At 39.3% G+C, this 16,645-nt stretch overlaps 1 protein-coding gene across 4 annotated transcripts in view; it reads right to left on the bottom strand.

The window, feature by feature from the left end:
- Positions 1 to 16,645, bottom strand: part of MID1 (midline 1) — a 138,127-nt gene that overhangs the window by 96,109 nt on the left and 25,373 nt on the right. The window contains exon 2 of one of the 4 annotated variants that reach the window (XM_040056616.2): positions 16,121 to 16,197. The exons of 2 other annotated variants lie outside the window; for them this stretch is intronic. The gene's annotated coding sequence lies outside the window, so the exon portion shown is untranslated. Of the gene's footprint in view, positions 1 to 8,502; positions 8,641 to 16,120; positions 16,198 to 16,645 lie in introns of those variants that run through there. One more of the 4 variants, XM_040056617.2, reaches the window with a different exon arrangement.

Genomic DNA, 16,645 nt, shown 5'->3' on the forward strand with positions numbered 1-16,645 from the left:
CTTCCATGATGCTGATCTTTTTTGAAATAATGTTCAGTTTGCCAAAGACTAATTCATTTATAGCTATCCATCAGCTGCCATAATTGCACAGTGCATCTGGTCAAAATTAAACGTCTGGAAATTTAATATAAGCAGGAAGACAACTCCCCTCTCAGCCATAGCCATACAGCACAGAAGAGATTAAAGCCTCTTCTGCAAATGAAGACCAGTTTGTCTTTCCTTCTCTTCACTCTGTCTCACAGAAGTCCCAGAAGATCAAAATCTCATTCACATTGTTTGAACCCCTTCCACACCACAACTGTCTAGCTCATCATCCCCTTATCCTGCAGGCTGCGTGCCATACTGGAAAAGGGAGAAGGAGATTTGGGTTTGGCAGGAGACAATGTTTAAAAAGACAAACTAATCATTGCTCATCTATTGGCAGCCCTGTGAAAACCTGCCAGTCTTTAAGGTTTATTTCTTAGCACCATGTTCAGAATACAGGGCTTTCTTCTATACTAATCTTTCTGTACAGAATTCCTTCTGCTCCTCCGTGTGCCAAACAGTTTTACTCATTCTGCTTCCCTCTTTTTTTAAGCAAAGGCTTTTTTATGGTACTCATATAAGAGATGCATAAGCAGCTAGAAGCAGCAGAAAAACATTTGCATCACTGTCTCATAGAAAGATGTTTGAATCACCATCAGGGCTCTACACAAATACCACCATCTCAATTGATGACTAACTCTAATCTATCTGACCTGAATGAGCAGCAGCTGAGCCTTAACTAATGCTATTCAGTATGAGCAAGGGTGCCAAAATCTGATCTCAGACTGTAAACATCTTGGAATAAGAGCCTATCTTCCAAGGTAAACAAAGCTGAGCACACTAATAGAAATCAAAAAAATTACATTTCCCTGTTTCCTTTTGCATTGCAAATAAGTCAAAACACACCACATCTAGAACTGAATAATGAATCCTTTGAGAGCACCTCACCAAAGATGGGCTGCATTTTCTGGACAATCAGATGTAATCCACTGCAATTCTGCTTTCACTTTTAAGTAGGTGCCTGTAAGTACAGATCAGCATGCTGATGATCCAGCTACAAAATCTTTCAAACTCACTGGCCCTTGCCTTAAGGTTTCATATTGGGTTTGAGTTTTCCTTTTTTGCTTGAAAATGGTGGAGAATCCATAGCTACAGAAAACTGGAAGATTAGGCAGAAGCACAATATGCACGGTTTATATATGCATAGGGTTGTATCCCATATTCAACCTAGCTCAAAAATTCAAAGGCACAGAGCCTCCAGTCACAGAAAGGAGTGAAGGAATTTCAAGTACACAATTTTCTATTTGCAAAAATATGGAATTATATATTATATTATTCCCATAAAAATTATATTATTACCAAAATACCATTAAAATTACAAGTACTTTTCTGCCCACAGGAGGTACTTTTAGGAGCAGATGTTGAAATAGAAATGATTGTCAAAAAAATTTTGTTGTTAAACAACAAAAATATACTAATGTAACTTTGAATTTGTGACATCCCCAGGCACATAATGATTAGTTATGCAGTATGTTGTAAACACGCACTAAATTAAATCCCAACATCAATCTAGTTCATCGCAAGTCTTCTACTAAAAGTAGTGGAATTAGCATCTCTGTACCTCTCTTACAAACATGACATGTTTTGTAGGTGGTATTAACACCTTCATTTGCCAAGACATAGCCTAGCAGCAACAGTGGGATCACTTCTGAGATACAGATTTAGGAAAGGAAAAAAAATTACTGCAGAGAAGCAGTTGCAGCCCAAGAAGAAAAGTGAGAATATGTGAGAGAAACAGCTCTGCAGACAACAAGGACAATGAATAAGGAGAGGGAGGAGGTGCTCCAGGTGCAGATTTCCCTGCAACCTGAAAGGAGTAAGAGGAATGTGTTTTCACAAACAGATGGTGTGAATCTGCTCGTAGATAGGGCCCAGGGACTTGTGGGTAGGGAAGAAAGAGGAGAAACCATGAGTTTCAGAAAACGTTACTAATTGACATGGACTGCTGCTCAGCCAAGGTCGTGCTAAATTTCTGAACTTTGAGAAGAAAAACAAAGACTTAATGGAGCTATGTTATACAAAGGGTGTCTGTGCATGCATGTTAAAGGGGACACATAGCAGGTGAATTGGGAAGTCTGTACCGTCCAAGTGCCTTAGCCAATGGGGAAAGGGAGAGGGTGGTGTGGCCAAGAAAATTGGGATGAAAAGGAGGCTGAGTCCTCCAACAATCTGAGAGACCCCAGGGAGAAATTCCCTATGGCCTCTCCCTTTGTTCATAAATAAAGTTACAGGACTCCTGTCTCCTTTCTGGACATTAACCTCTGGCGATGTGAATTTTTCTGCACAAACCCATGGTGAAGACCATGGTGAGGCAGACTGTCTTCTGCAGCCTGCAGAGGATCACAGTGGAGCAGAGATACACCTGTAGCCCTTGCAAGACTGCACACCACAGCAGGAGAATGCCAAAAGGAATCTGTGACCCCATGGAAGCAGACGCTGGAGCAGATTCCTGGCAGACTTGTGACCCATGAGGAACCTGTGTTGGAACAGCCTGCTCCTGAAGGACTGCACTGTGTGGAAGGGACTCACACTGCAGAGTTTGTGAAGAACTTCCTCTGTGGGAAGGACTCACATTGCAAAAGTTCTTGTAGGAATTACTGACTCCTATGGGATGGACCCCACACCAGAGCAGGGGAAGAGTGTGACGAGTCCTCCATCTGACAAGGAAGGAGTGGCAGAAATAACGTGTACTGACTGCAATCCCCATCCCTCACTGCTGCTAAGGAGAACAAGGCAGAAAAATTAGAAGCTAAATTAAGCCTGGGAAGAAGGGGTGGAGGGGAAGGTATTTTATTTCCCATTACCTGATTCTGATTTGATTGGTAAAAAGTGAAATTAATTTTCCCAAGTTAAGTCTATTTTGCCTATGACAGTAACTGGTGAGTGATCTCTTCATGCCCTTACCTTGACCCATCAGCCTTTCATTATGTTTGTTCTCCCTTGCTCAGCTGAGGAGGGGAGTAACAGACAGCAGCTTTGGTCGGCACTTGGCACCCAGCCACGGTCAACTCACCACGAGTATAAAACTACACTTATAAATGAATATGTCAAAAATTCTAGTGCATTGAGATCACTTTTGGTCAGTAAAACACTACAGAATTCTCCCCCCAGTGAATAAATCCCTAGCTATTACAATAAAGTTAGCAGGCAATGTTTTAGCATGCCATACAGCATCTCCTCCTCTTCTTATATTCCAGCTGATCCTACAATCATCAAGACAAGTGAGAACAGAATCTACCAGGAGTGGAAAAACAGTGGAAAACAATGCCTTAGAAAACTTCACTCTCTACTCCTGTAAAAAAAAACATGGAAAACAATGACCTAGAAAACTTCACATTCCACTCTTTTAAAGGTGGAGCTCATGGCATGAATTAAAGCTGTTTCATTTCACCTGTAGTGAACTTGGTCCCATTATAGGTGGAAGAAGCTCTAGGCCATTCTAGAAATTTTAAGCGTATTACAAATAGCACTGGGCAAAAGAATTGGACCTGTGACATGTTCCAAAATTCCTTGAAAATCCTCTCAGGTAAAATCACAGTTTGCAGTGGTTTGGTGAATTATAGCCAAAATATGCCTAGGCTGGCTTGAATAACATTTTTCCTAGTCATGTTTTCTAACAATTTATTGTGTTAAGACCACTCTGGAAAGGCTGCTACAATAAGGCCATTTCAATCCTGGTCCTCCAAACTCACATACAGAATGGACACAAGACCACTGGCTAATTTAAAGATTGAGCACCTGAAGATTAAGTATTTTTGTTGAAAACACTCGGCAACTTTTTTTGGCTAGAAAATGAAATGTATTAAACTGCCATTATACAAATATGAAAAGAAATTGAATATAAAATATAACCATGTAAGTATGAAATGCATTAAAATGAGTTGTGCATGCATAGGTGTGTCCGTACCTGCACGTATCCTAGGTTTATAGTACAAGGGGAATTGCAGTCAGCACCCACACTATTCCTGATAATCTATGGAATGCCTAAGCAGGTTACTACCTTAAATACAGAGCTGTAGTTCTTGAACTTTTTCACAACATTTTTCTGTTAAGTGCACAATAGAAGCAACATTTTAATTTTTTTTTTCTGCTACAGGCTATAAAAAACCCCACAGCTTTCAATTTCCTCAGTTAACAGGAAAAAAAATACTATTCTTTTTGTCATTTTCTATCATTTTCTAGCATGTACACAAAATTTTCTGGGGAGCAACTTTTCTTTCCAACAAGTGAATGTGATTGTTCCACAGCCCTCAAACAACATTTCAAATGAGATTAAACCAACGAGCTCCTGCATAGCCCAGGTGATCCCTAGTCCATTACATATTTTACCTTCTGCAGCACAGATAGTGAAGCTTGTGAGTACACATGATGTTAGTAATTGCCAACAGCACAGCTACTGAGATATTCATGTAGAGAGTGTAGTTTGTGTGAGTACTGCAAAAAGAACTAATAATCCAACATCAGATTTAAAAAAAAAAAAAAAAAAAAATTTAATGGAAACTTCTGTAGCAGTAAAGAAAGCAAGCTGCACACACCCTGAAGCAAGCAAATATTTCTTTTCCCACGGGCTTTTATCAAAGCAGTGAGAATCAATAAATATTCAAAGGATAGTGTCTGTTCAACCGCTCCCGATATGCAAAAACAAATGATCAGCATGAAAGAAAATTACTAGTTCATCCTATTCATACATTTTTGTGAACAGAAGATTGATCATCTGCCTTGTCTAGAAGTTACATGCAGTCTTCCCATAACGCTGAGACAGTTGTTTGCAACATTCAAATGATATCAATACAGCAAATCACGCCTGCTATGCTGTTTGCAATGTTATAAAGTCTTGACAACACCCTTTTCTGGTTGGAATATATGCTGGTAGGAGAATATATTTTCAAAAAGATGAATCCTGTTATGTTATTCAGTGAGACAAGAACATCTCACAGAATTAAAGGTTTTGGCACAACATCACATATTCCTTCTCAAGGGAGCTAAAACAATGACTAAGGCTCAAAAATTAACAGACTAGAAAAAAAAATTGTCTCGTAAATCCCAAAGTAATCAATAAATTTTTGATTTCGTATTATATAGCAATGTATTAGGTACAGTATTACACGTGCACATAAACTTATACAACTATACACTTGGAATGCTTTCTAGTCTTTATTCTTTATGTTTCTGCAATTTCTGTAGATTTACATTCTTTAGATACAAGATTTAATATTTCCTCAAAATTCTTCAGGGGAAGGAAAGCAATGAATTGTTTAATCTTTAGCACGTGTGACCTCCAATTAAATTTAAAGTTGAAGGTCTGTTCCAAAAATCTCCTCGACTAAATTTGCACTCTTCATTTGAGAAAATGGTATTTCTTCTGGGGTATACAATAGCTATATAGGAACAAATATCAAGTTTACATCATGGTCTGATACTGGCAGCATGGAAGACTACAGCTGGAGCAACCTCAAAAACTTACCAAAGGGGACAAATTGCTATTTGGCACACCATTCTTTTTCCCTCACTCATTTCAAGCTAAGAGCTTTCTCGATATAGATGCCATTCCACAACAAAAAGAAGGTAAAATATTTTTTACCCACTCAAACCCACCAGTTTCATAAGGCTTTGGTTGCAGGGTAGAGCTGGAAATCTTCCACATTTCCCCAGCTTGTATAATGCCTTAGGTGACACCCTGATTTTTAACATAGACAATACAGCAACAGAAATACTCAGAAATTATGTGTTCCAACACATTCCTTCTAGTCACAAGGGGTCACACACAGATACTTTAGTGCAGTTTGGAAACTCTGGAGCCATTAAGCTACTATGAGTTTTCAGAGGAGGTCTTAGGGTGGCAGACAGAAATCATTGCACTCCCTTCCCATCAAGTTGTTCTATGAATTCCTCCCCCACAGCTAAGTAAAGGGAATCGTGGGTATTAAAGTTCACAATCATTGTCTTCACCTAGAAAATGACATTTTAATTTCTAATGGAAGAATAGCAGCGTCTGGTTTCTTATCAGAGAGAGTGTTTAAAATAACAGCAATAAATGTCTCAGGAACTGATACTGGTATGGAGGTGTGACCTCAACCCACCATAGCGCTCTGAACTTAAACTACCTGCAAGAAGTATTTTTGATGAAGTAAAGCTCCTTACATTTATAATCACATTACAAAATACACAGTGTGAACCTCTCACAGTCCTGTTCCTGGGTCCTCATATGTGATCCATAAAAAAGCTTATGAAAGACTTTTCTTAAAGGAATGCAGACATTTTCTCAGAGTTCTACTCTGCAGATTTACAAAGAATATAAAGAAATTCTGGCTATTGCAAAGAAAAAAACCTTACTGTCTAACACTGAAGAGCTCCTTCTAATTTATGCCTGCTGTACTCTCAGTACATTGAACTCCCTAAGATCAATGGTGTATTTAAAAATCAAGATTTTAATCAGGTCCTTAGAAGAGGCAATTAGCTGTGAACCATGGGAAGGTGGATGATAAGGAACAAATTATATCTGTGCTCTGAAGGTTATCTGTTTTAGATCCCTGACAGAAACCTGTCACCGGTGGAGGAAACACCCAGCTCAAGCTTCCTGGGCCTGAGAATAATGAAATGGGAATCAGCAGGACTACTGCATCGGGAAAGAGAATCTTCACACAGGCCCTTGGCACACCCAGAGTGCTGCTCTGAGAGGAGTGGGGGCATTTCCTGTCTTACTACTGTCACTGGGGCCACCATGGGCATGTTTCTGCCACCACAGCTTGGGGTACCAGGCTCCTGTTCACTGTAAGCAGAATAATTTTTAGGAGCATTCTTCAGCTCTGTAGACCAGAACAGAAATTTGCATGTACCTGGCAGGAAATCACTAAGAGAAAAATACGAGAATGCAGTCCTTCTGTCTTGCAGCACAGTGGTTCCTAAATGCAAGTGGTGGCTTTCATCTGAACGGGTCTCTGTAGGGTCCCTTGGAAATCAGTGAAAAGAAATGGCCATCCCTAAAGCCATCTGATTTAAACTGTTTGAGATTATCTTTAGTATTAAGTGATCTGTGCTTTCTATAAATGCTTATTTTAACCCAGGTATGAAAGAAACTTAAGAATCTAAGAAATTAAGACTACATCAACTAACAAATAACTTTTTCCAGTGTTCTTGAGCTGTAAAAAGAGAAAATAGAGAGTCTAACATCTATTACTTTTCATTCTTAGGTTCTCAACAACCACGTGTTTAGCCAAATTTGCTTCCTTCCAATAAATGTCTTGGAATATGTTTAATTTCTATTGTTCTTTAGTAAAAATCCAAGAGGAGACACAGAAAACTGAGTTGAGTTGCAGGAGAAAAATCCCAGAGCAACCTCTTTCCAGCTGACACCACTGAGCAGGGATTTTTTCTGGTTTTGGATAGTTCTGCTTCTGAATTACTGTATCAATACCACCAACACATCTCTCAAGTAAAAGGCTCTCAATATCACTTACAAAACAGCTTAGTAGCTTTTAAGAAATAATAGATTAATTATATCTCTTTAGATGTTCTTCATCAATGACATAAAAAAGTCTTACAGTTTATTTCAAAAAAATAGAACAAAATTGTACATTTCCTGTCAGCTGGCAAGCAGGTCAGTGTCACTGTGATAACTAGAGTAGCACTTGGGAAAGTTAGCGGTATGCATCTGCACAGCTTTCAGCTTTTTCATCCAGCAGCTTCATAAATAGCTACTTTCAAACATCACTGAGCGTCATCCTCAGAGAAATGTTTGTCTTGAAATATTTTACTGGGGAAATCACATGATGATTCTACCTATGAGCTATAGGTGCGGCTGATTCTCCTAAAGGTATGTGGCATTTTGTGGGCTTGTGTGGATATAGAATTTGCATACAAAATAACCGTAGTGAGCAGACGATCAGTCTGAGCGTTCTGGTGCCAAACACGCATCCTTTGAAAAAACATCACCTCTCAGTCATCATACTTGGAGCCTGTCACAGCTGATGTAACTTCATCATTTACAAATAAATAAATGGAATTTGAAAGACTTTGCACACGGACTGAAGCAGGCTTCAGGGAATTATTGTATTTTAAAAATTCTTCTGATGTAAGCATGTATCTCCGCTTTCATCTCTCGTTTTAAAAACAGAATTATAATGTTCCAGATGTTGTTAACGCTATGCAGATGCTAATGCCCCTTTATCTCTCTAACTGGTTTTATGACAACTAACAAGACAATAAGTTCTTGTTTGAAAACACAAGATGAAAAATGTTCCCTTTTTCCCCGGACTTTCTAGTACCAAAAAGATAATTCATCACAGCAACAGAGCAAACCTCAACTCCTCCCTACGACTGCTAAACGCGTTATAAAACACTTCCTAAATTACTTGCGATGGCAAGCGCACACACAGGCGTCTGCTGCGCTCCCACAAAGCCACCCAGCCGCATACCCACCGCTGGATCCCGCCCTACATCTTCCGTGGGGAGCATTGCTGCGGAGACGGGACCACGCTGACCCTCGGAGACCACCGGCAGCCCAGCGGGGACGGGCAGGAGCCCCCAGCGCTGTCCCGCTAATCCTGCGGCGGCCCCGACCGCGTCCGCGACCGCCGGACGCTTGTGGCTGAAACACAACAGGAAAGTCTCCCCTACAATTGCAGGAAAACCCGCTCCACCTAGGCGCCTCCGCCAGGATCCGTGCTCCCAGAGCCAGCCCTTCGTGCTGCACCCGCAGCAGAACCTGGTCTCCCTCCCAAGGGCCGGCCCCGGCGGGGAGAAGGCAGGAGGAGCGCACGGATCTCCTCCCGCAGAGCATCCCGGCGAGCCGAGGCTGCGGTGGGACGGTGCCGCCTCACGGCTCGGGCGGGCTCAGCCCTGGGGCGATCAGCCCGGAGCGGGGGCCGCCGGCGCCCGGGCCTCGAACGGGAGCATGGCCTGGACCGGCCAGAAGGAGCAATTCCACGTTTGCTGCTCTCCAGAACGGCAGAACTCCGCACGACACACTCGTGGCAAATAACCACTTCTTTTTTACCGTTTTCTCCAAATACCATTCAAAGACGTAACAGTGCAAAGTCTAGCAGCAGTTTGCCAAAAGCGGGGACAATTTGAGAGAGGACAGCATCTGTGTGAAAGACTTCTCTTCCTACAACCACAGAGATCCTACTGTCTCATATTCACCAGGTGAAAGACGACAGCAGTTGCTTAATTTTATTTATATATATACACATACATATATACACATACATACATACATATACGTATATGTATTTATTTTTAAATTTTACCTTATCTTGTATGTAAGCAGCAAACTGCAACAGGAAACTGCTTTACCCAGAGTGCCCGGGAGGAATCCTGACTGAGTCACACCAGACATTTGGTCTCCAACAAAGGTGTTAAAAAATCACACAAAGTGGAAACAGCAGGAAAGAATTGCTTCCTTGTGTTCTACGTTTTTCATGTTGCATTGCCCTCTTTCATACAATCGTAACACAACAAAGTGAAACAAAACATACCTCAGACATCTGAGCACAGGATTGCAAACCCACACTTGTCTTAGGTTTTTCTTCCATGGAAGAGCCTGTACTTTGTTTTTTTGAAGCAATAAACAACTGTTGTGATTATTTAATTTCCTATTCATTTCATTTCCTTGAAACAATAGACCAGAGATCTCATACATATGCACATTCTTCTTAAGGTTTTTGAAGCTTTTTGCTGGGCATGCCCGTTAACTTGTGTGTGGAACAGCAGCTTCTAACAGGCGAACTGAGCATGGAGAAAGCAAGACAGATGTGCAGAGATTACGATTATTAGAACCCCTTTCCACTATATCAAATGTCCATAGATAACCTACAGTCAAGTCAAGTTATAAGCAGCCCATAGGAGCCACAGCACAAGTCCTAGACAGAAGAACTTTGGATTCCTCGACACATATCCTGTCCTTGAACTTTCATTAAACAGCATCATGTAATTTCTTTGGAATGTCTCTCCAGCCATGCTGGCTTCTACTCATCCAGATACATTTGTGATCAACCAAATGATTCTTGAGTCTGATCTGTCCTGCTGCTCTCTTTGTCCACATTATAGTTAGTCAGCTTTTCATGTCCTTTGCTTGCAGACAACAGCCACAGTCTGAAGCAGTTTCAATGAACAAACATTTTTTTCTATTTAAATCTTCTTTTTAATCAATAATAAAAGTGACACCAATCATAGAAGTGATAAAAATTCCAACAATCTTAAATTTTGCTGATACACCTGCCTTAATTCCTGCATGAATTTTACTTCTGTTTGAGGGTGACACACAGCATGTGTTACAATAGACAACATGGAGGGAGATTTCATAATTAGAGCTCAGTCTCTCTATGTGATGGTTTGTCAGCAAAGGCTTCAGAATGCTTTTCCCTGCTTATGCATGTGTATGACACATACACCTGTATGCAAGTGAATAACTATGAGTTCAAACCCATGTCCTCATAAAGTTTTACTTGTGTCACTTGTGATGCCATCATTCCTTACCTTAAGATAATGAAGTCATCTAACAAATACCCTCTAACTAATCTCGCTTCTTCCACTTTTGAACTCAAGTGTAAACTATAAAATTATCACAGTTTTCTAGTCTTCCTCCTCTTCAATATCCATTGAAATTCATTAAAACCTCAATAGATGTGTGTTTAGACATGAAGCTGGAGTCATATAGCAGGACTGAGATACATGAGTGAAAATAATCAAATTACCACAGTTTAACAAGATAGCATCTCCAGTGCTCAGAGCTAACACAGCTGCATTTGCGTTTTTAATAACACCCACTAAGAGCTTGGGTGAATTTTACAAAAGAAACAGTCATTTCTTAAACTATGTCAAAAGATTCACAGATATCAACTAGAAATGTCCCTAGCTCAAACAGGATGTGAAGAAATTCAGTCTAAGACCCTGAGCTAATATATTACTAGAGAGCTAAGTGACTGTATATAAATTAAATATTGCTTAAGGCTATAATGAAAATCCATCTATTGACCCTCATTGTGTGGATTCTAAAGTTATGTATTTCCGATGCCAGAATCTCCAAACTGTGTCTATTTGCTGGGCAGCCACTGTTTCTGCCAAATTCACAGTCAGCTCTTCATGGTAGAAGTTTGATCCGCACAATCCTGTTGTTTAGGAGAGCACTGAGTGTCATATTTCACATTCTGCTCGCCTCACAGCTGTGCTTTACAGTTACATGTTATTCAGGTTACACTGTAACCTGTTATACACGTTACAGTGCTCCTGGCAATCAAGAAACAGAGCACCTTAGGAGCTAAAGCAGATCAACAATAGAATAGAAATAAGCAGACAAGAAATCCCGTTTCGAGAAAATATTTAAAGTGCTAGAAAAAGACGATACCAGGACTGACTGGGACAAGCAGCTCAGATGGGGCACAAAATCATAACCCAACGTTAATCCTGAAATTCACTGACCCACAAGCATCCAGCACAGCTTTTTGCTGGGTTCCATTGTGTTTCTAGTGAATCAGGCATCGATATCTTAGTAAAAACAGTTGGACTTGAAAATCGGTCCATGTGGTTTTTAAGAAAGCTAGAAATTAAGGTTTTTCTCTCTTGCCCATTTGTAAATACTAATATGCAGTTTCCAAATCTCATTTTTACTGCCTTGCCTTCTGCCCTCAAAAGAGAATTCTCTATGCCACTCCTTTAATGTGCAGAACAGAAATACAATCTTTCTTTTATAGTTCATTATCTGTGCAATTTTATCTTATTTTGATGGACAGGGAATATACATTTTTAGATTGACAGGTGCTGCTGCGGGGCACTGATTCCAAACAATCAGTCCACTGTCTTCAGAAAGCAGATTCCATAGTGTAGTATAATGGATCATACTGAAACTGTAATATTAACAAATGGAACAAATATGCTAATGTCTGCACTTTGTAACTATTCCACAGGCAAGCACAATCACATAAATTACTTGTTCTATACAGCTAATCATGGAATTCCATGATGAAGAAAACCAACAACAGTGGATTGGTTAAAAATAGTATCTCCCCAGTCTTTCTTCTCTTGCCATATGGTCAGTCAGCACAGAGGGACCGATTCAAATGACATTAGCAACTCACATTTTTCTGAACAGAGCCAGAATAAGAGCAGCCTCATTGCTGTTCCTAACAGCATGTCTGAGACGTGGGGTTTTCCTGCTCCAGGGAAAGATCTTCAGCACATTTCTGTCTAGCCACATCCTCTGCTCACCCCAAGTGAAGGAAGTAGAGAAAATACAGATGCTCCTCCCTTTAAGTCAGCATCTGCACCTTGCAATTCTCTTTGAACACTAAGGACATAAAAGGGGGGAAAAAAAAGGCAGTCTGGCTTTTTGGAAAAATTAAGAAATATCATGTCACCAAGAGTGATTCATGTGATACAATTTGAGCAATTTCTTAGTATGAAATTGTTTCACATGAATGCTAAGTGCTAATTCTTCCTCAAATAGTTGTTTCAGATTAATTGCTCTTTGAGCTACAAACCTCCTCTGGCCTCACAGATGGAACTCTTAAGATGCTGAAGGGTCACTGTGTGCAGGTATGCCATTTCCCCCCTAGTGCTTCATTTGTATTTAAATATTATTTGACTTTGACCCAATAAGCCATACTATAAATGACCCATCATTAAGGCTCTTTGGAGAAAGGCAAAACTATAATTTCAACAGCAGCATGTGATTCTAAAATGCTTTATGCCTTGCTGAAGGCGGACTGTGTAGTACTTGATTAATATTTGAATAGATTATAAATTGCTCTATCAAATATCATATTTCCCCAATTTAAACAAAAGCCTGTCTTTCTAAACTTCAAAGTAAGCCACAAACAAAAAATCCCCTTGCTTAGAATATACAGCAGCTGCTTGTAAATTTGGGGGCAGGTGAGGCAGAGAAAGGGGTAAAAAAAGCTACTCCTGCTGCTACACAGAACTTGCTTTTAACAATTCCTTATGATCAATGAAGCCTTTTGCTCGGTGCTGCATTTTGGGTTTTGGACAGAGAAAGAAGATTGATTGCTCTGTTCTAAATTGTTAGATTAACAACCAGCATTGAATTCTAATCTGACCCCCTGAAGGACACTGAGGGAATGATCAGAGCAGAGTACGAAAACATCAGTTGAACCTGACTATCAAAATAAGGTTTGAAGAATATCAATGCAAGGACATGTTTAAAAATGGGGGAGGACAGGGAGGGGAATGAAACCAACCCAGTCAAAAGCACAGGAACTTGATCTTTTCTTGATCCTTTTTATGTTTTCTCCTGCAGCATATCCAAAAGGATTGGATCAATCCTTTCAACCTCATCACAGGGAAAAGGTTTTGTATTGAAAAGATAAGAAAATTGTTTTCTTTCGCTTTATTGTTAACTGCTTTTTAACAGTATCATGCCAAAACAAACTTACTGGCTGACACTTACTAAATGTGAAGCCTAAAGTTTTTAAACACATCTTCTGAAGTCTAAGTCTCTTCTACAGTATTTGCAAAGGCAATTGATCCTAAATTGTGGAGGGGATATTGGGATGTAAAATCTAGATTGCCTTAAAACTTTGGAAGATTTAGAGATCAGTATTAATTTTGAGGCTCTTGGCTGCATCTAAATCCTCCACTGTTTTATATTTAAAAACTTAATGGTTTTTTAAATGTAACAGGTAGATTAGTGCCTTTGGTGGAGATGCTTTACAAAGAGGAGGTCTGGTTATAATTTACCTCTGTGATCCAATTCTGAAAACCAGGATAAAGATTTCACTTTAACCAACTTGACAAACACTGCCTGAATCTGTTCATGTTTTTATACCATGGCCACAAGGAACTGTATTAGAGAAGAAATCTAAATTTATTTTCTTAAGCCTTGAAATATAGCCCTTAGTATTATGGGAAGATTATGTGGTATTCACAAGTAGTAGTACGAATGTAAAGTTCCAGTAATTACAAGTGTATTTTAGCCCCATACTCAGCTGCCAGTTTTGCTGAAACTTCAGTTCTGTTTCCAACTAAAGCCATAGTTCAACAGCTTTCTTTTGAAGGGAGAATCTTTCTTGCTGAAAACAGCAGTGGCAGTTGCTCTACAGACACTGAGATACCATCAGATACAAGAATTTCCTGGGAATGCTAAATAAAGTTAAGTACATAGACAAATACTTATAGGATTAGAACCAAACAAGTTTGTGCTAATGAAATAATCTTTGGTCCTGAGGGTATTGTCTATTGTCTTCCAGCGATATTCATATATTAACTGTACCAGTCTATTTTGAAAGAAATTAGGATCATTAGCAAATTAAAATGATTAGCCTTGAAAAAGTATTAGTAAAAGAAAGCTGTGCCTCTTAATAAAGAACACTAACTTGTGAAAAACAAAGCACCAGGGAACTCAAATCCTTACTTACCAGCACAGGGCCTGTTAAGTGAATTAACTGCCTTTTAGCTTTCCCAAACTTCAGGATAGAGACCCTCATTGAGCAGAGAAACATATACACCCTGTCCTTATTTTTCTAATAGTTTGCCAAGTGGAGAGATGTAATTATTTACAAATGCAAATATGTAAAAGAAAAAGATTCTGGATATTCAATGTTCTCAATGGAGAACAAACTGCTTAAAACATAAAAATTGTACTTAGCCTACTGTTAGTTCAAAGACTAATTCTTGTAACATCACATAAGATGAATTTAAACACAGACTGCCAGAGACTGCTAAAGAAAACATCTCCACAAAGGCGGGCCTTGCCAATTATGCTTGATTTACGGGTTGATTCAGGTTTTTCTGATTCTCCAATGAAACATAGATCACTGTAACCCATTACATATTATTTTTGTTGCATTACTTAACTGTTCATTTGACTTATACTCCATTCAAAACCAAAATGGTTTGAATTCTTAAACCAATATGGATTGCAAAGAGCATTCTTACAAAGTTCAAGTTTTAATTAATGTGCCACAAGAGCCAGGAACACTTGTTAAACATGTATCTCTAATTATTCCCATCAATCACTCTCCCTCTAAGTACTCATGATCTGCAAGAAATTAAATAAGCACCAATTCCTGGACAACACAGCTTTTTTTTTGTTTGTTTGTTTCTTGTGGTTTTTTTTGGTTTTTTTTTGTATTTATTATTAAATCTCTAATTATCTGTCAACTTTCCTCTTGTGTCATACTCTACTCCTTATTTTCTTGTCAGTGTCTTCTTCAGGGTGGTGCACCTGCATCTACACAAAAATAAACACAACTCACTGTCAAATTTCAGATTAAGGACTCGTGCAAGTATTCTTTCCCATCACCCTGAAAGAAGAGCCTGTCACTCAAGTTGAAGGCTCTCCAGAGCTCCTGCAGTTCTCAGTACCACTACCAGTACAGTCCACATCGTGGAGTTTTCCCCAAAAGCAATGCTGACAAATAGAAGAAGAAAGGATATTCTATTGTATTTCTTTCTGTTCTTCAAAAGAATCTCCTGCTACTGTAACCAAATATTAAATACAATGCAAATTACAACTAAAAGCATGATAAGACACAGTGCTTTTGTACTCAAGCAAGAGGAAAGGAAAAAGCTTAAATAAAAACAAAGTCTAGCAGGTAAACCAAAGAACAAACGCCCCCATAGTGACTTGAGAAATAAACCCAAACCAGATGGTTATGAAGCAGTAGCAATATCTTTAGGGAGGAATTTTTATGAAACTTCCAGGTCTTGAACATGACACTTTCAGCCTAAAAGGAATGACAAAGTCCTCTAACAGGTAGGGGTGTTTTACTTCAAGTTTCTGTTAATGAACAGGTCATCACACAGGCAGTATGTTTCAAAAGCTAAAGTTCATACAGGACTGGTATTAACATACCACAGAATACCAGTTGAGAATACATATTGCAGCCATTAACTTTAATCTCCTTGAACCTGAGATCTTTAATACAGATATATCATTTCATAGGGAGCAGTCACACTAGATCAACAAAATGTTCACTACACAGTTGCCATGGAAAGGCTATGTCCCAAAGAGGATGGGTGAGGTAAAAGAAAACTGAGGAACAAACCTATTACTGACTGATCCTCTCCCAGGAATACTCACTCTGATGCAGTGGAACAGCCATCCATGTGTCCATCTTCCATCAGTTACCCCTTTGAAAGCCTTTCTATACTTTAGCCCTTTATAACATTGCAGTGAGATACATTGTCAATTTTAAGTTCTGGACTTGCTGAGCAATAAATTTTACAACCCCCACCTCCCCCCAACAAAAGCCACCAAAAAACCTCCCCCACCCCCCAAAAAAACCAACAAAAAACCAATGCTATTATTGCTTTAAATAGTGAAGATTCAAAGAATTGGGATCTTGAGTCTATGCTTTTAATATTTAATGCAAATTCAATTTTCCATTCCAGGTAACATTTATTTGCTACGGCTATCAACTCTTCAGAGCAAATAGACAAAGCACAAGTCCCTTGAAAAAATTACTGGGCTGTTTTCAGTTGCCAGTAGAGATAGCCACTATGCTCTGCAATTTTCCTCTCCACTTGTCAGTCCTGTATAAATTACCAGCTCAAGAATGCAATAACTTCTTTTCTTCTCGTTTCCTTTCCTACCTTCTTCATCTAA

Source organism: Hirundo rustica, chromosome 2, assembly GCF_015227805.2.
Source record: "Hirundo rustica isolate bHirRus1 chromosome 2, bHirRus1.pri.v3, whole genome shotgun sequence".
In the NCBI taxonomy this organism is placed as follows: domain Eukaryota; kingdom Metazoa; phylum Chordata; class Aves; order Passeriformes; family Hirundinidae; genus Hirundo; species Hirundo rustica.